General features: G+C 39.7%; 1 protein-coding gene across 1 annotated transcript in view; it reads left to right on the forward strand.

Annotated features, from left to right (window-relative positions):
• Positions 1 to 1,304: 1,304 nt before the first annotated feature.
• IGSF1 (immunoglobulin superfamily member 1) overlaps positions 1,305 to 20,595 on the forward strand; it is a 432,586-nt gene continuing 413,295 nt past the window's right edge. Inside the window, exon 1 of the mRNA XM_082717676.1 lies at positions 1,305 to 1,798. The gene's annotated coding sequence lies outside the window, so the exon portion shown is untranslated. The remainder of the gene's footprint in view (positions 1,799 to 20,595) is intronic.

Consider the following 20,595-nt stretch of genomic DNA (forward strand, 5'->3'; position numbering starts at 1 on the left):
CTAATATTTTTAGTGAATGTGGCAACCCACAAACACTTTGGCAGTGTTTTATTTACTAAAACTGAGGTCTTGAAAAGTTTTAATGAAAATATCCAAACCAGGACATACAAATACATCTCATTTTAATGTAAACTTATTGTTGTGTATGAAGCTAATATACCCGTTTTTGTGTGTATATTCAAGTGGATGCATGAGTATATGGAAACTGAGTTTTTATTTGTGTACTGAAACAAAATCCAAATGTTTATCAGTGGTAGTAACAGGTACTGTTTCTGACAGCGATTTACTCTTGATCAGCATGCGGTTATTGTCTGAATCATTTGGAAGCACAGTGTCTTGTTACTTATGAGAAAATGATGTATAACTGATCCCGGAGACACAATAACCTCATAGGGAAGCCACTGAAGACCATATAATAACATAGAAACTTGCCTGTGTTCCAGTGTTGAATGATGAAAGCATCAAGCTAAATCATGTCCCCTCTGACTGGAATGTATACATATTTGAGTAGGTGTATCATTCCAGGTGTAGCATGCAGTCTTGAGAACAATCTAGATACTTTTCTTAGGGTTCCAGACAAAGAATTGCTTCTCCCTAAATAAACCAAGGACTAGTGCCCTTGCCAGAAAATGGAGGAGGGCTCCTAGGGAACTTGGTAAACTAGTCCGGTCAAGAACCACTTGTATTGGTGCGTAGATTTGCTCTTCTCTAAGCCATTAGATGCAACCACCACCCCCCCGCCCCCGCCGCCCTTAGGTCTGGATCCCTGAGGTTTGCCCCCTGATATCCCAAGACAATTTGGTACCAAGAGAAAACAGTGGGGATATAGTGCTGAGTGAAGAAGAAGTAGAAAGACAAAGACTAGGGAAGTGGAAATTGAGTTCTTGAGCGTAAAAGATGCCAGATGAGAATGTAGGTTTAGGCCCCAGTGTGACTGCAGGTGGAACTCAAAAACAAAATCAGGATAGTGTGAGCAGGTTTCTTCAAACTGGCCAAAAAGCAAGGAAGCCATAGTTCCCGACGCCTTTGTCACTGGTCATATTTTTTTTTCACACAGGTCGGGCGGGGGAAGAGGGCATGTGGGCAGTTTTAGATAGAATTTCCGGGACGACACTGCCATCGTGAGGAAATCTCTGGAAGAAGCCCCAAGGCTGCTTCTCTGAAATGACTTTTACTTTGGAAAAGTCCATTCGGGGGGGGGGGAGGGGGAAGGGCTGGGCCCCTATCCTAAGCTCAGTGCTCCTCCCGAGGCCTACCTGGAGCTCTGAATAAAGGTGGGGTCCAGGTGTAGGAGGTGGCCGGTGGGAAGGCGAGGCTGCCAGCAGCCGCCAGGAAGTCAGGGCACAGGAAGTCGTGGGGTGGGGTCTTGATATTCGCCTTGTGTGGGCGGGACCAGAGGAAACCACTAACAGATAAAGTAGGGGCATGTGAATTTCTCAGCCCCTCTGACCACGTGGCGTTTCCTGGCCCTGGGACCTGGGCTCTTTTTGGTAGCAGAGTCTGAGCGCCAAGGACCCCACAATTTCTGGTGGCTTATAGCATGACCCAGGGTGCTTGCTGGAGGTCTCAGGTGCACCCAATTTGGAGCTGGGAGAGTCTGGCGACAAATGAAACTACCTGGCCAAGCCAAGAACTGTTACCACTCCTGATACAAGATCAGACTTTGCACAGACTGATGGAAACCAAAAACAAGTGAAGAGGATTGAAGATGAACCCACATTTCCAAAAGTCCTTGTCTGCTGGAGGTGGCACTACCTGTGACCTCGCTTCACATCTTCATACATGGCTGTTGGAGCAGGTACATTGTAAAAGAAGCATGATTGTTTCTAGAAATGCAAAAACATTTTTGCAAAATTTAAAAACCTGTCGAAATTCCAAAGAATATTGATGATGTTTTAAAAAGCTTTCAAGATACATGGCAGGAAAACTTGTTTTAATGCTTAAAGTAGAAGGGAATTTGAACATGATTTTTTAAAAGTATGTGCAAAGTGAAGAGATAATGCATGGCAAGGATATTTTTTAAGCGGTTATTTTTTTCTTATCGAGGTACCATTTGTTTTCTACTTTATAATTTCTCAAAATTTGAATGCTTTGCCAATAGCAGATAAAACTTTTGTAAATTCTTGGAGTAAAAAGGTCTTCTAGGGTAAAACAAAAACGTTTTCAAGCACTCAAATACATACTGATAGGCAAGTATGCAAGAGGTTTAAGAAAGTGCTCAAGACTGTGCAAAACTGTACCCAGTGTGCATCCAATTATGTCTAACGAGAAGCATACCTCTGTGTGTAACATTATATATATATGCATGTGCTTATATATCGCGTGTATATGTATACATTTTTAAAAAGCAGTATATCCATGATTGTCAGTTTTATAGGAAGCATGCTTTTCAACGTGAAATTCTCAGTCAACATATTTATATCCATATTTACATTTATATAAAAGAAGACATTAATGAAAAAATTATAGTTGCATGTAAAGGGTGTGAATGTGTCCACCTTAAAGTTTTCTTGGGCTGCACATCTGGGTGACTGAATTTAAGAGACAACCAATTTCAACCTTCATTTATTGAAGAATATTTTTCTTTACAGTTTTTGAAGAAAATTTTAAGGTAAAAAATGTGGTATAAATTTTGAGAGGTCTTAAAAAAAGAAACCCTCTTATGTTCTGGGAAATGAATATTTAGTGTCTGTTCCAGTGTTAGTTTTAAAGCATACATATGGCATCATATTAATGATTATATGGGGCAGATCTCAAAATAAGATTCCTGAATGGTCACATTATAGGCATTCGATGTCCTGTGTATGAATAAAACCAGATTAAGTGAGAATCTTATTAATATTTTAAAATAACGCGTCAATCAAGTAGTTCTTTGCAAGTATTTATGTCGCATATCCACGTTTTTGCAAATGTTTCCTGATAATTTCAAAGTATCAGGAATCAGAAGTGAAAATTTTGAATCTAAAACATGTTGCCTATGTAAACCCAATTTAAATTTATTGTAGTTTATTGCATAAATACAGAACTGTCTGTGTGTGTGTGCTGACATAATGGAAGTAAATGTGTAAAAGATTATCAGTCCTCAATACAAGATTTTATGACAGTACTTTTACTCATTGTTATTTTTCTGAATTTTTTGCAAGCACCATGTTTTAGTTACATATGAGAAAACACTACAAGATGGATGCCTAACAATTAGTGGCATGTACATACGTAATAATAATAATTTAAAAACCATAGGAAGCCATTGAAAGTCATATAATCACATGCATTGGCATGTGGTTGTGTTCCATTGTTAGATGATGAAACCATGAGACAAAAGTATGTCTCTTCTGACTGGAATTTATATATATTCCAGTGTATGTGTCACTCCAAGTGGAAATCAGACTGTAGAGTGCTCTGGACCCTACTCGTAGGGTTCCAGCCAGATGGCTCCCTCTCACTCCACAGGCAAGGCCTGGTGCCCTCAGAGAAAATGGAGGATTCCCAGGGAATCTGGCCGTGAGATGAGTTGAGAACCACGTGGCCGGGTGCGTAGATTTGCTCTTCTCCATGCCCTTATTCTCATCATTTTCTTCACTGTCTTAGCCCTGGCTAAGAGCTGACCAACTGAAGCAAACAGCATGGGGAAACGGAGTTCGAAGCTGAGCGAAGAGCAGACCTATAAAGCCTTGGTATAATGGAAATGGAATTCTTGAAAACATGGTTTATGAGGGTAGGTGGTTTAGGCTGCTGATTTTTGAGGGAAACCAGGAGCTAAAGTTCATCTGGTCCAATAGATTTCCCCCAACTGGGCAAATGGCTCGAGAACTGTGTTTCCTGACTCCTTTCTTTGTCTTTTGGTGACTTTTTTTTTTTTTTCCCTATTGAAAGGGCAGGAGTGGAGAGCCCAGGAAACTGGGTTAATTGGCTTTTCCAGAGTAATACTGCCCCCAAGAGGAGGTTTCACAAAACCCGTAGTGTTAGAACCATGAGGCCTAGCATTTGAGGTTTGGTCTTTTAAGTGGTTGGGTGGACTCTGGCCTTCAGGTGGGCTTTCTTCTCTTCAGATCGGAAGCAGCTGATCTAGTTGTCCTTGAGGCTGTTCTCGGTGAAGAGCAGCCAAGGGGGATTTGGAGATACTGCGAAAACGTGCCTCAGTGGTCAGGTATTCTATGAAGGTGTAAGGTGCCCTCTGACCTCATTACTCTGCTTCAGTTAAGGAGATAGTTGGGAAATCCTGCATCAGATAACTAAGCTGCCTGTTTGGAGTTAACAGTTTGGCTTGCCCATAGGCTAGATGGGGGAGGCTAGACGTGTGAAGGCTGGGCTCTGTATCTGAAGCTAGAATTGTGGGGACGGGGCACCTGGGTGGCTCAGTGGATTAAGCCTTCTACCTTCGGCTCAGGTCATGATCTCAGGTCCTGGGATCGAGCCCCGCATCGGGCTCTCTGCTCAGCAGGTGGGGCGGGGGGCGCTGCTTCTCTCTCTCTACCTGCCTCTCTGCCTACTTGTGATCTCTCTCTGTGTGTCTAATAAATGAATAAAAATCTTGAAAAAAAAAGAATTGGGGGTGACAGGTGCGGTAACCCTAGCCCTGGAATTCCTCAAACTCAAGAATTTTGTGTTTACATATTTCGGTTTACATGAAGAGAAAATATTTGGCTAGGGCATGGAAGCCTAAAGCAACAGCACCTTTCTGAGCCCCAGGAACAGGAGCCTGACACTGAGACCAGTAGCAGGAGATTGATCGTACCTATTGCCAAGCCTAACTACCGCTCAGCTATTGACACTCATTTCAAATCAAAAGCTGTTTCAGGGGCACCTGGGTGGCTCGGTGGGTTAAAGCCTCTGTCTTGGGCTCGGGTCATGATCTCAGGGTCCTGGGATCGAGCCCTGCATCGGGCTCTCTGCTCAGCAGGGAGCCTGCTTCCTCCTCTCTCTCTTCCTGCCTCTGACTACTTGTGATCTCTCTGTCTCTGTCAAGTAAATAAATAAAATCTTAAAAAAAAAAAGCTGTTTTAACCTGAAAAGCTAAAAAAAAATAAAAAGAAACACCCAGTAGGAAAAGTGGCAGTGACAATAGCAAGCACTTCCCAGACAATAAAAGGCATGCAACACAGAAGTCTTAGCAGAGATTTTCAAACTCTTAAGTACCACATTTCAATTGTAATCCGTCTCCCATAATGCCCTTCATCATACCCTAAGCAAGCCACTGAAGATGAAGCCATTATCACCCAGTCTGTGTAATGATTTCTAGAATTGGACAAGCTCCTACCAGGTGAGAAGCATTGTCAATTGGCTCAACTCTTTGGAGATCAGCTGGTGGACATCAGTTAATCTTTAACATGGGAATATTGTTTGTCCAGAGACTTTGAGTCTCAAAAGTGGTCACAGAGCCACAGTCCCACAGGAGAGCAGAGAGCTGGGGCCAAGGAGGATCACTGAGGTTTCCTTTGCAAGAGTGGATAGCAGGGAGGGGCAAAGGGTCCATTTTCTGGGTTCAGCTACAATAGGTAGTCTTTGTAAGTCCTTGGAAAGATTGAAATCCATTCTCTGAGTCTTTATCAGGAGAGTTGATTCCAGGAAGAAAAAGCTAAGTGTTGGAACTTTGGGATCAAATCATCCTAGGTGTCTAATACAAATGCAATGGGAAAAGACTGTCTTTCTCTGCTTATCTACATGTTAATTCAAGTTGGAAATATAAACACATGAGGATTTTATTTATTTATTTTTAAAAGATTTTATTTATTTATTTGACAGATAGAGATCACAAGTAGGCAAAGAGGCAGGCAGAGAGAGAGAGAGGAGGAAGCAGGCTCCCTGCTGAGTAGAGAGGATGCGGGGCTCGATCCCAGGGATCACGACCGAGCCAAAGGCAGAGGCTTTAACCCACTGAGCCATCCAGGTGCCCCAACTCATGAGGATTTTAAAAAGCGAATAGGCACAAGGGAAGTATTTGGAAAGCATACAAACAGCTAACAGTGATTAACTTTCTAGAGTGATGTTTCCAATGGCTTGCCTTCAAGTTTTAATTTTACACTTGTCTAAAATCTCCAAATGCTGAAAGTGGGAAAAGCTGATATTCGAAAAAAAATTTTTAAATCAAGAAACCAACATTATACCAATAAGCAGTTAAGAAAAGAGGGTATCAAAATATCTATTTTTCTTTTTAAAATGTGCACAAGTCTAGGTCCATGCAAGATTTAAAGACCTCAGACTTCATTGTTATGCGGATGGAACGGTATTTTCAAATTCTGCTTAACAGAAAATAATACAATTTTTTTAAAGTTTCTTTTTTTTAATTTATTTATTTGTTTGTCGGAGAGAGACGGAGAAGGAGTATGAACAAGGGGAGCAGCAGGCAGAGGGAGAAGCAGGTTCCTCACTGAGCAAGGAGCCCGATGCGGGACTCAATCCCAGGACCCTGGGATCATGCCCTGAGCCAAAGGCAGATGATTAACTGACTGAGCCACCCAGGTGTCCCAGAAAATACAAATTTCTGAAGCATATTTTTGAAAAGATTTATTTGAGAGAGAGAGAGGGAGTGTGCATATGAGCTTGGGGGAAGAGCAGAGGGAGAGGGTGAAGCAGCCCTCCCCCTCCACGCCCCTGAGCAGGGAGGCCCTAGGAGGGGCTGGATCCCAGGACCCTTCGACCGTGACCTGAGCCCAAGGCAGTTGCTTAACTAACTGAGCCACCCAGGTGGCCCTCTGAAGCATATTTGATGTCATATGGAGAGGCTTATGTGATGTAAGATCTGAGAAAACATTAATAAAAGGAAGCAACTTAAACTGCAAGGATATTCCGTATGTATTATGAAGTCCAAATACCAGCAAATCCTGACAGTCTGCACACATGTGCCCACACATAGCCAATTATGTAATAAATATAACATAAGAGAGTAAAATGTAATAGATCCAATATCAGAGACATAAATAATGAGTTTCTGTGAGTTAGCGTATCATTTCTTTGTTTTCTGTTCACTCAATTTACTGAATCTTTTTCGGATGCACATCATTCTTATAATTTGATCAACAATGAAGGAATACTATGTAATTTAACCATACAACATCATCAGGTTTTTCATGAATAGTAAATGCTGTTGGCAAGTACCCGCTGTCCAATGTTGAGTCAAAAATTCATGCCACCAAACTCCATATACAGTGTGAACATGATGGATTTGAAGACATAGAAACATTTAGAGCTTGTGTGTATGAGTGCGTGTGTGTACAGCATTGTGCTGAGGAATGTAGGGTATAATGATTTTAGTCATGTTTAGTGCACCAGCTTTGCCAGTAAATATGCTGATCGTGAGATGTAGGCTAAATCTGTTTCGCTCTCATGAACAATTGTATATCACTTAGAATATTTAAACCAACGTATTCATCAAGTTGCTTATTTATAGCGGTTCCCTTGTGAAAGATGGATCTAGGATAAAGTGTTTCCATTTGTTCTTGACAGACTGTATATTCTAAGAGATTTTTTAAGAAGTCGATAATATATCTGTAATTTGAGAACCAATCCAGAACAAATGTGTACGGAAGTTACTGATGTAAACCTGATTTGTTGGTCATTTGAGACCCAATTTGTTTATATCTCTAATTGCTCACAGAAATCAAGAGGATTCAGGACGCCCTGTTTAGAAAACCCTTGTCTGCTTGTGAGATTACTTGTGATTTCACTGCACTTTATACATGGCTAATGTTATCTGGCACTTTTGTAAGCAGGAATGCTTAATTCTAAGAAATGCAAAACGATGAGAGGCAACATTAGAAATTGGAAGTATTCCAAGGAGTGTTTTTTTTAAATTTTTTATTTTTTATAAACATATATTTTTATCCCCAGGGGTATTTTTTTAAATTTTTTTATTTTTTATAAACATATATTTTTATCCCCGGGGGTATCCAAGGAGTATTTAATGATATTTGCAAAGAACTCTATAATTGGTGAAGAAAATATGTTTGAACACTTGAAGTATACCAGGGAACTGAGATTTTAGGTTAAAAAAATATATGAGCACAGGAAGGATGTGAGAATGTATGCAAAAACAGTTTAGAAGTTGTTTCTTCTAGTTTTGATTGGTGGCATTGATTTTGGCTTTATAATTTATCAAAATGTTAACAGGTTGCCAACAGCAGGTGTCACTCTTCTAATTTCTTGGGAGACCTCTTTCTAGAATAAAATGTAAAGAAATTTCAAATTGAGGAAAATATATATTGATATGGGCTATGTGATTTATATTAGGTTATGCAGAAGATTTTGTGCAAAACAACACCCAATCTGAGTCAAATTATAATCAAAGAGAAATGTGTGTCTGTGTGTATGTCTATTAAGTAAGTGGGGTGGTAAAAAGCATTTTTTATAATTTACTTTCTAAACTGAAGACTTGAAAATTTCATATAATATCCTCAAAATGCCAGGAGTCAGGAGGGAAATTTTCTTATGCAAACAATAATGTAGTAAAATCCAACTTTAATATAAATTTATTGTTGTTTATGAATGTAAACAGAACTCTGTATTACAAGGACTGGAAAGACATCATCTAAAAAGTTATTATTGGTTGTAGTAAGTTTTATGGCAGTGCTTTTTACTTGATTGACAAAGGATTATTTTTGAATCCTTGGCAAGGATGTCTTTGTCACTGATGAAAATGGTTTTCTGCCTGATCTCTAAGGGATAAATGGTAACACACACACTTTCAATAAAGTCATAGGAGAACAACTGAAGGCCATTTAGTGACATGGGCAAGTGCTTGTGGTCCAAATGGTAAATGGGAGCATGAGACTAAATTCTCAGTAACCTCTGATTGGAATATATATCCTGACATGTGGCACAGTAGGTGGCAGATAGTAATGAAAGTGATATTGGCCACCCCTCTTACCGCACCAAATGGCTGCCAACCATTCATTCAACACATGCCTACATCTATAATCAGAAAATGTAGAATTCCTTAAGAGCAGAAGAGAAGAGCCAGGCAAGGAAACATGGATTGATACCTAGAGATGCACTCCTGGTTGAATTTCCAGCATTTTCTTTTTCTGTTTAGGCCTGGATCCTTGAAAATTGCCCCCAGAACTAGACTAGACAATGGAAAAATACTGTAGATGTAATGCAGAGTGAAGAAGGACGAAACTATGACCACTAGGCTTAGTGGAAGCTGAATTCTTTTTTATTAAAGATTTTATTTATTTATTTGACAGAGATCACAAGTAGGCAGAGAGAGAGAGAGAGAGAAGTAGGTTCCCTGCTGAGCAGAGAGCCCAATGTGGGGCTTGATCCCAGGACCCCGGGATCATGACCTGAGCTGAAAGCAGAGGCTTTAACCCACTGAGCCACTCAGGCGCCCCTGGAAGCTGAATTCTTGGAAGAAGAGTCCTGGTAAGAGTGGTTAGTTTTAGGCCCCAGTTTTATTTTAGGTGAAAACCAAAGCAAAAGTGCCTCCTTGTGAGCAGGATTTCTTAAACTGGGCAAGATACTAGGTAACTGCGCTTCTGAGCGCCTTTGCCACTGAGTAGGGTTTTTTCAGAAAAGAACGGGCGGGTGAAGATGACTTGAGGTAAGGAGGTGGCCTGTTTGTTGCCAAAGCTGGTGCACTACTGCCATCCTGAGGAAATCGTTTAAAAATGACCCCCGCCATTATGGCCATTTGCGTGAGGACTTTCGGTTTAGAGAGGTGCGTTCAGTGGGGAGGCAAAGCAGGCCGTGACCCCATATTGGACCTCTCTAGTTTCTCTCAGTTACTCCAGGAGTTCTGACCGAAGGTCTGATAACCATATGACAAAAGTGAGGCCAGGAGTAGGAGCTGATCAGTGGGGAGGCAAGCCCGAACCCGCCGCTACCCGGAAGTTCCGGCACCGGAAGTTGTGGGGGCAGGGCTTTGGTTTCCTCCGAGTGTAAGTGAACAAAGAAAGAGGGCCTGGGATCTTAGTGCGGGTGTTGTTGACGTTTGTCTCCTGTCACTGCTCTTCAGAGGGTCAGGCAAGCCTGTTCAGTATCCTGGAGCTTTAGAATCTGAGCTCCCTGTGCTAGGAGCACCGCAGTGTAAAAGCAGTCTAATTTGAGGCAGATGTGCTTGCTGGGAAATCTCAGATACAGGATTCCAGAACCTACTGCTTGAGCAAAGGGGACAAATAAATGGAGGAGCATTAGAAGCCATCCTACCAAGCCAAGAAGACCCCAGACTTCTGCTAGGGGATCGGAAGCATATGCACAGTGGGCAAAAACAGGAATTCTCTGAGCCCAGAGGCAGCAAAGGAAGTTGCTTCATTCTGACTTCTCAAATCTCAGGCAAAGGCCTGCCAACAGAGCTCTGCTCTGATCTCAGTTCTCTTGCTGGGTTTGGAGGAGAGGGAGGACTTACAGCTTTAGTTGTCTCCGAGGATGCTGAGGTCCTTGATATCCTAGCTTTCTCCTCATACTTGTTCTTCTCTGTCACTGCTTCGTAAGTTCCAGATGAAGATGCCTAATAAACTTGACAAGACTCTTAAGGTGTTGAACCCTCTCAGACCCATGCTTCTTGCTTCCAAGATAGTGATGGATGCCTAGAATTTCTTGGGATTCTGCCCTAATTGAGGACCTGCCTAGTACCCTTCTTCCTTCCTTACTCTGTCTTCATTTGACCTTTTAGAATAGTTGAAGGTGCTTTTGTCTTGTGCTTGGGTGGTAGCTTCCTGTGACTGAAAATATTCATTTCTGTTCCTACTCCATTTAAACCAATGGCAAATGGGTAAAGAATTAAAGAGACAGTTTACAAAAGAAGAAATCCAACTATTCATAAGTGAAAAGACACTCAAATTTACTAGTGTTCAGGAAGCTGCAGTGGTCAACAAACATCGTGTTTATGTGTATATCATTAGTTTATAAATATATGTGCCAATGCTTGCATATATTTATTTAGCTATACATACATATGCATGTTACACATATATTATGTGTGTGTGCATATTAGTTTATTTCTTACTGCGTATAGGTATGTATATGTACATGTATGTGTATGTGTATATATGTACATAAACACACACAAATAAATTCTGTTAAATCTTTTTTTCCCCCAAGGCCTAAAGCAAAGTCTGGAAGTTGGCAGGAACTAGTTATATATTTTCTGGATGAATATATGATTGCCTGTACATATTGAGAGATCTGGAATGAAAAGCATCAAAGTGCAAATAGTACTTACCATACTACCATATACTGTTTAGGAAGGGGTGATCATGTCCCTTTTTTATTTCTATTATTTCGGTTACTTTTTTTTTTTTTTTACAAGAAAATGTGCTTAAAAAAAAATTAAGGAACATTTATTTCAATGTACTTAAAAATAAAATCCCAGGTTATTAAATATCATCAGTAATAAGTCATTTTTAAATGCATATCTACTTTATGCCTGTCTGTTTCTCTTACAGGTATTTTAATAGTTTTAAAAATTAAGTTTCGCATTTAAAAAATTGTCTTCTGAAGTTTGACATTATGAAAAGTTAATGATGTCAAGGGACTGTGAAATTGAAATTCAAGTTTCCCCCACGAATAATAATACACATCTAACCCACTCATACAGATAATATATAAGAAAAGAATAGAACAAAACAAAACCTATCAGTGCCTGTATTAAGATGATACGATCACAGGTGCTCTTTAAATGCTCCCTGGTAATAACTTATTTTCATGGTGCCTATATTACATGTGAAATTGAGACCAAATGTAAAGTGATTTCCAAAATAAAGGGCTAAAAGAATTATTAAGCTTACAAAGGGTATTACATTACAGAAGGTATTCATGATATGATATAAGATGCAACCAAGGTAAGATTTCTAGGTAATGTGACAAGTTGAACACTGGCATGTAATTTTTTTCTCCTAATTCCCCTCCAAAGTAGATACAGAGATTTTTCTAAAAGGTATAAACTCTGTACAAAGTAAGAGAAGAGACATCAGAAATATTTAGAAGGTGAAAGCAGATGGAAAATGGTAAATGAATAGTAGACAAGAGAAAAATCAATCCTGATATAGAAGAGAAAGTAGTGAACTAACCTGATTTAAACCAAACCAGATTTTCACCGTGTTCAAATTATTTCTCAACAAACCTGACCGTGCCTCTCCCAAAGAAGGAGGAAGAGGAAAAGAGAGATGAAGAGGAGGAGTAAGGAGAGAAGGCAACTGTGACATATAATGAGAAGATTCTTATATAATGAGAAGATCAGAGTGCCTCCCTACCTAAAGAAAATACTGGTGATTATTCTCTAAAAAGGCTAAAATAAGGATTCTCTGGACTGAGGACCAGTACACACAGTGGCAACCTGGGTCATCTTACTGGAAACAGCATGAGTAAGTGACGATGGTGGTGTGCTACATGCTGATGAGCATATCATCTTCTCTATTTCGTTTCTAGAACACGACCAACAAAGCTTTTCCCCTCTAGAGGGAAGGATGGTCAAAGCCTTCTCTGGCGAATTAAACTTCCAAGCCAGATCACTCTAAAATGAAGTCCAGAAGCACCAAACGACATTTAAATCAGTTTAGGATTGAGTAGAAAACTGAGGACTCTCAGGTACCTAAAAGGAGGCATAACAGAAAAGATACAGATCAAAACATAGAAGAACTATCTTGGAGAAGACCAACTTAAAGGAAGAAGAGAACTTCAAAAATTCATTATTATCAGTATGGCCAAACAGGCCTGAGGTAATACTGCAACTGTGATAGAAGAAAAGGATACAATGTAAAAGATAAAGTTATAATGAAAAGGAACACCACAAGTAAAAATGACATAGCAAAAATACAAAACTCAATAAGGAGGTTGGAAAAAGACTTGTAATATCAATAACAAGAAAAAAAAATAAGAATTAGAGTATATCTGTAAATGCGTTTGATTATCTCAGTAAGTTCCCAGAAATTTCACAGGAATGTGGAATATGATATCCCATATTGAAAGGGGCCATCAGGTTGCCAACACCATCGGTGAAAATATGAGGACATATTGGGAAATTTCAGGACCCTGGTAACAGAGGGTAGATCATATAATTAACACACAAATATGAAGAATCAGAATGACTGAAATTCTGAATATCAACCCTGGAATCTGGAATGTAGTGTTGTCTTCAAAATTCAGGGAAAAAAACCCCACATTATTTCCAACTTAGAATTTTATACACAGAGAAATTTTTCACTGAAATGTAAGGGTAAAGGTATTCTCAAATATGCAAGGCCTTAAAGATTTACTTCCCACAGAGTTTTTTTTTTTTTTTTTTAAATGCTGCTGTAGCTTGTGCTTAGAAAGAGGAAAAAAAGATTTAGAAACAGGAAAATACAGGTTTTATGAAACCAGAGATCCAGTAGAAAAGAGATAAGAAGGGAATCCTCAGAATGTTGATGAAAGGAGTATCAGAATGATGGTTAAGCACCAGATACTGGCAAAAGCAGAACACATTGGAGGTGGTCAGAAAATTTTGCCAAGAAAATCAAATTGATACAAATATTTAAGATGAGTGAAACCCTTGAGATATTTTAGATAGCTTGTATACTTTTGTAGAATATGAAAAAAATTTATTATCATTACGCATGAGTGAAATAGAATTTTGAATAACCTGTTTTCATGATCATATATATGAAATATATGGATTTTTTTTTTTAAATTTTTGATGTAGGCTTCACACCCATGATGGGGTTCAAACTCACAAGCATGAGATGAAGAGTTGCATACTCTACCAACTAAGCCAGCCAGATACCCCATGGATATTTCTTAAATAACCATGATAAATTAATTAAACAGGCGGAATTATTTGTTTAATGTCTGGAAGACAAAACTCTGAGACTAGGAAAAGATTTTGGCAAGATGTTAGTTATACAATATGTGAACAAAAAAAAACATTAAAATACATATTAAATAGAAACCCATTTTATAAATAAAAGCTTCAGGTTATATTTGCAGAGAAAAAAGCCATGAAATTTTTAAAATTCTAGTTATTATGCATAAAAAATAGAATCATGACGATTGATTTCTTATTCAAAACTAAAGATTTCTTATTCAAAACTAAGTAGTTTTAAAGTGGCCACTATCTTCTTTGTATATGTGGGGAAATAAAGCTATTCTCATCATAAAAAAGTAAGAAATTTGAAATTATGTAAAAATATGGATTCATATAAAATAATGAATACATTAAAGATGGCACAAAATTGGTTTCAGTATGATCCAACACATATTTTTAAAAGTTCACACATAGACACACAAATATATCCACCAAATGAATACATTTCTATTGACGGAGTTATTAAATTAAAAAATATGCTAATGTGTGTAAACACATTAAGCAAATATGTATGAAAAATATTAAGACTGTATATAAAAGAGAATGTATTAGTTCCACTTGAAAAGGAGACATTGGAAACAACATGAAAATTCAAAATGTAGACAAGACTGCAGTTGAAATCTTAAAGTCTAATGTATGTTCCCAAGATTCACTAGAAACAGAATAATCTTTTATCTATTCTAAGATGGAGAAGCAGAAGTTAGCTCCTGCTTGGGATGCCTGGATGGCCCAGTCAATTAAGCATCTGATTCTTGATTCTGGCTCAGGCCATGATCTCAGGATCCTGGGATTGGGGTCTGGGTCAGGCCCGCTGCTCAGTGCAGAATTTGCCTGAGATTCTTCTCTCTCTCTCTCTCTCTCTCTCTCTCTCTCTCGCTGCCCCCCCACCAACATATGTACTGTTACTCTCTCTCTCAAGGAATAAATTAATTCTTACTATAGAAGTGATAGAAACATGGGAAAAATCATCAATACACACATTTTTCTTCATTAAAAAATAAATAAAGGTACATTTGGTATCCCACATAGGACATGTCACAAATCAGTTAAGAGTTATATAGGCCTTCAGAGAAGAATCTTTGGATCTGAGCCAAACAATAGCCTTCCACTAAGCATAGAAGGACTAGTGTGTCCTAAGATTCCCTGGGAAACAAAGAAACCAAATAAAGGCCTGAAGAACAAGTGACAAGAGAAGGCTTCCTCTCAGCATGGAATTCCAGCATCTTCTTCCATTTAGTCCTGATTGCCTGAGACTTGTCTCTAGAAAACACCTTGATAATTCGGAAAATGCTAGAGAACAAACGTTGAGTGAAGAGTTGAACTCTTCTGAAAAGGTGAGAAAAGGTAACCCCTGACATAAGATGTCTGATGATACCAGTGGTTTAGGCTTCAGTTCGATTATAGATTGAAATTGAAAGCTAATCACAGTAGCGTAAGCAAGGATCCTCCAACCTGGCAATATATAAAGTAGATCTGCTTTCCAGTACCTTTGTCTTTTGTAAGCGTTTTTTCAGACCGGATGGGAGGGAGAAGGCGGCCTGGGGGAGGGGGAGGGCAGGGCTGGGTGACGTTTCTGGAGCACTACTGCCATCATGCGGAAGTTGTTTGGTGACTTCCCAAGTCTCGGTATTTCTTCCAGGGAAGACGCAGAAGTTGAAGGATGTTGGACCTGGAGGGAGGTTGAACATCTTCTGGCTCCAAGCATTGCATTCTTGCATTCATTTCTAAGGCCTTCCAGGATATGTGGACAAAGGTGTGCTATAATTCTAAGAGCCGGCTAGTGAGACACCAGGACCACACAAACAGCTACCAGGAAGTCCAGGTACAGGAAGCTGTGGGGAGGAGCTTCGGTGTCCACCCAGCGTGTGGGCGGGATTAGAGGAAGTGACTCACGACTAAGTGCCTGGCCTGTCAGCCTTGGCCTCCTTTCCTTGCCCCTTGCACAGGAGGAGTGAGGCACATGAGGCAGACAGTCTGGGTCATAGAACTCCAGCACAATGCATCTGGTAGCAGTATTATAGAGCTCGCGGGGGGCAGGGTGAGGTGTGGGGGATAATCTTAGAGATCATCAACTGTTAGAAAATTAAAATCCAAAGGAAAGGGAGAAAGAATGGAGCATGAACTTCCCAGGTGAAAAAATGCCATGAAACTGAAGTGTGTTGGCATAGATTCTCTCAAATCACCAATACCCAAGTATATTTAGAATTTAAGAAGTTCTCAGATATCTCCTCCTCTCCCCCATCCCTCACCCACCCACTGATATATCCTGAGCAAACTGCTGAAAATGAAGCCATCAGTATTGTACAGTTTATATGATCATTTGTAGAAACGGACAAGCTCCTTTGTGTGGGAAGCATTGTCAGTTCATTTAACTTGTTGGAGGGTTATGACTGTGCCCCCGTTAACTTTTGACGTGAGCATACCCTTTGTCCAGAGACTGCCTTTCAAAAGTGATCACATAGACACATTCCCAAAGGAGACATGCAAGCGTTCACATGAAATAGAGTAGGAAAACAGAGTGGAAGAAAGAAGATAAAAAATGCCCAAGCTTGTTTCTATGGATTGCTCAGCCTTTCTCAAGGTTGTATATTGAGATCATCTCAGATACAGAAGAGTGAGTGGCTCTTAAAAAAGCAAGGGTTCGGGGCTCCTGATAACGTTCAACTCCACAGGGGAGGGTATCTTGTCAAGTCTATAAGGAATGTCCATCGGTGAAAGGCTAAGAAGCAGCCATAGAATAATACTTGCAGACCTGAAGGGCCTCATCTTCCTTAGGGGAAAACCAACTGTGAAAGGAACTGGTTCTGTCCTTTGTGAGAAATGAGATGAGGTCTCTGTAAGTGGGTAGGCCCTCACACTGAGCCCTAGGAAAAAGCTGAAAAGCCATTACCTCCTGGGTTCAGAAAATACCTGCAGGCCTTCTCCATTCTTGGTTTGCATCCGGTTGTTTACTGACACGTAACACGAATTGGAGGGTAACCAGTTCACTCCTACTGATGTTCTGGAGTTTATTGATTTGGCATGGCGGAGGGACAGGCACTCCTGGTCAGGCTGGCCTTGCTTCAGGCAATGGGAGCATTTGACTTCTGTGTGAACCTGAGAACTTCAGGTTGCAGACTGGCTGTTGTTAGATGTCACATGGAATGACATTCCTATCCCCCATCCCAACTCTATGTTCATACAGAGAGAGCCCAGGCCCCAGAGTACAGGGACACATTGTGCCAGCCCAACTGCCTCATTTTCTTGGGGGCAGGGCCAGGAGACAAATGCTCACAGACAAAGTCTCTGAGTGGTTTCCTTTAGTCCTAACCACTGGGAAGAAACAAAGGTCCTGCTATATACAGTCCTTGCCCCTCACTCAGAAGCTTTTCTACCAACGTTCTAACTTTTTTCCAGAGCTTCTGGAAAGCCTCAGCATTCAAGTAAAGGATGCCTAGGTTGGTCACGATGAATTCAGTCGTTTAATTAGCCAGACTTGTTAACTGCTAGATCGCAACAGGAATGCACACTAACAGCTTTGGCTTTTGTAAAACCGCATCCTCGTGAGGGCAGTATGGCTCCAAAGGAACCAACCAACCCTGCCCCCAGGGCCTCTTCTCCCGCCCATCCGGTTTGAAAAAAATGCCGCCTAGCGACAAAGGCACCAGCAAACATGGCTGCCTTGAATCAAATCCAATTTGGGGAAACTGCTGACAGTGTTGCACTTTTGCTTTTGGTTTCTATTTGAAATTGAAATCCACCCAGTTCCAGCTGTACTGTCAGGGTGTTCCTGGAACATAGTACTGTGGAGCTCCGGGCCTGTCCCTTCCCCAGCTCCAGCTAGTCCACCACGGTGACCCTGGGGTAGAGTGCCCCATGACCCTCAGCCCACACCTGCCACAGCTTCAGCCAGACAGCTTAATTTTCTGGCACATGCAGTATACATGGACGTTACTACATAAGGCCATTCTTTCAAGACTGGAGAGGTAGTTGGTTCATTTACTTTATAGAAACACAGAAGATGAAACAAAATGAGACAAAAATATGCTCCAAACAAAAGGACAAGAAAAATCTTCAGAAAAAGAACTAAACAAAACAGAGTAAGCAATCTACCTGATAACGAGTTCAAAGTAATGGTTATAGGGGGTATAGCTCAGGGGTAGAGCATTTGACTGCAAAGTAATGGTTATGAAGATGACAAGAATGGATAAGCTCAGTGAGAACATCAACAAAGAGATTAAAAAAAAGAACTAATCAGAGTTGAAGAATAAAATAACTGAAATAAAAAATACACTAGCGGAAATGAATATCAGATTAGAGGATGAAGAATAACAGTCTGGAAGATTGAGTTATGGAAAACACCCAAGCTTTACCAGTAAAGAAAAATTAAAAAGTAAAAGAAATTAGGATAGGCTATGTTAAGGGGCCTTTGGGACAACACCAAGTATACTAAAATTATCATTATATGGGGTCTCAGAAGAAGAAGAAAGTGGTGGAAGACTTATCTGAATAAATAATAGCGGAAAATTACCTTAACTGGGGGAAAGAAACAGATATCCAATTCGTGAAAGCACAAAGAGCCCCAAATAAGAGGAACCCATGGAGGGCCGCACCAAGACACATAACAAGTAAAATGTCCAAAGTTAAATATAGAGAATCTGAAAAGCAGCAAGAGAAATGTAATTAGTTACATACAAGGGGAACCCACCCCCCATAAGGCTATCAGATTATTTTTCAGCAGAGGTTTTGCAGTCTAGAAGGGAGTGGCATGACCTATTCAAAGTGCTGAAAGGAAAAATCAACAACCATGGCTATCCTATCCTGTGAGGATATCATTCAGGATTCCAGACAAACAAAAGTTAAAGACCAGTAAACTAAAAAAAAAAAAAAAAAAAAAAAAAAAAAAAAAAAAAAAAAACCAGTAAACTGGCTTTACAGGAAATGTTAAAGGGACTTTAAGCATAAAAATAAAGGCCATAATGAGAAGAAAATTTTGGAAGGAAAAAATTTCCCTGGTAGAAGCACATATTTACTAAGGTAACAAGTACATTAATCTTTTATAAATTAATATGAGGGACTTAAAAGTACTAAAATCAATTATATCTTTTTTTTTTTTTTAAGATGTATTTATTTCAGAGAGCGTGAGGGGGTAGAGGTAGAGGGAGAGAGAGAACCTCAGACTCTGCTGAGTGGGGAGCCTGAAGCAGGACTCTATCCCATGACCATGAGGTCATGACCTGAGCAGAAATCAAGAGTCAGATAGATGCTTAACCAACTGGGCTACCCAAGTGCTCCAAATCAATTATATCTTAATTAGTTAAGGCATTCACACAATAAAAAGATGTAAAATCCGTGGGACACCTGGGTGGCTCAGACAGTTAAGCGTCTGTCTTCGGCAGAGGTCTTGATCCCAGGGTCTTGGGATCAAGTCTTGCATTGGGCTTCATGCTCAGCGGGGAGCCTGCCTTTCCCTGTGTCTGCTTCTCTCTCTGCCTGCTGCTTCCTGTGTTTGTGCTCTTTCTCTCTCTCTCTCTCTGCAAAATAAATAAATAAGAAGGTTTAAAATTCAGTATCCTATATGTAAAACATGAAGGAGGGAATAAAAAGGTAGTGCTTTTAGAGTGTGTTCAAACTTAAATGAACATCAGTGAAATATAAACCACTGTATACATAGTATGTTATATATGAGCTTCATGGTAACCACAAACCAAAACCTATAATGGGTATTATTTTTCAATATACTATTCAGTATATTATTTTTCAGTATACACAAAAAATAGAAAATAATCCAAGCATAACACTAAAATTCATCAGTCATGAGGGAAGAGAGCCAGAGAGGAATGGAACAGAGAAGAACTGCAAAAGCAATGAAGAAAACATTTAAAATGTCAATAAGTACATACCTGTCAATTACTTTAAATGCAAATGGCCTACATGCTCCAATCAAAAGACACAGAGTGTTGGCATAGATTAAAAAAAAAAAAAAAAAAAAAAAAACAAGGCCCATCTAATATGCTGCCTAGAAGGCACTACAGACCTAGACATACAGATTTAAAGTGAAAAGATGGTATCCATGAAAATGGATACAGAAAAAAACTGGGGTAGCTGTACTTACATCATGCAAAAAGACTTTAAAACAAAGACTGTAACAAGAGACAAAGAAGGGCATTACATAATGATACAGGGATCAATTCAGCCAGAGGAGAGCATTATAAATACCTATGCATCCAACATAGGAGCACCTAAATATATAAAGCAAATCGTAACAGATGTAAAGGGAGAAATTGGCAGTGATACAATAATAGAAGATCATCTAGATGGAAAATCAATAAGGAAAGAGTGGCTTTAGATGACACAATAAACCAAATGGACTTAGCAGATAAATACAGAACATTCCATCCCAAAATAGCAGAACACACACTTTTCTTTTTCTTTCCTTCTTTTTTTCTTTTTTTTAAGATTTTATTTATTTATTTCACAGAGAGAGAGATCACAAGGTCTGGGGGGAAGCAGGCTCCCTGCTGAGCAGAGAGCCTGATGCAGGGCTCAATCCCAGGACCCTGAGGAGTAATCTACAGACTCAATGCAGTTTCTATCAAAATACCAAATAGTATTTATCACTGGAGTAGAACAGATAATCGCAGAATTTGTATGGAGCCACAAAAGACCTTGAAAGGCCAAAGTTATTTTTAAAGAGGAACAAAGCTGGAAGCATCACAATCCCAGATTTCAAATTATACTACAAAGCTATAGTAATTGAAGTAGAATGCTACTGGCAGAAAAAGAGACGTGTAGATCAGTGGAACAGAATAGAGAACCCAGAAATAAACCCATGCTCA

The sequence above is a fragment of the Mustela nivalis genome (genome assembly GCF_964662115.1).
Source record: "Mustela nivalis genome assembly, chromosome: X".
In the NCBI taxonomy this organism is placed as follows: Eukaryota; Metazoa; Chordata; class Mammalia; order Carnivora; family Mustelidae; genus Mustela; species Mustela nivalis.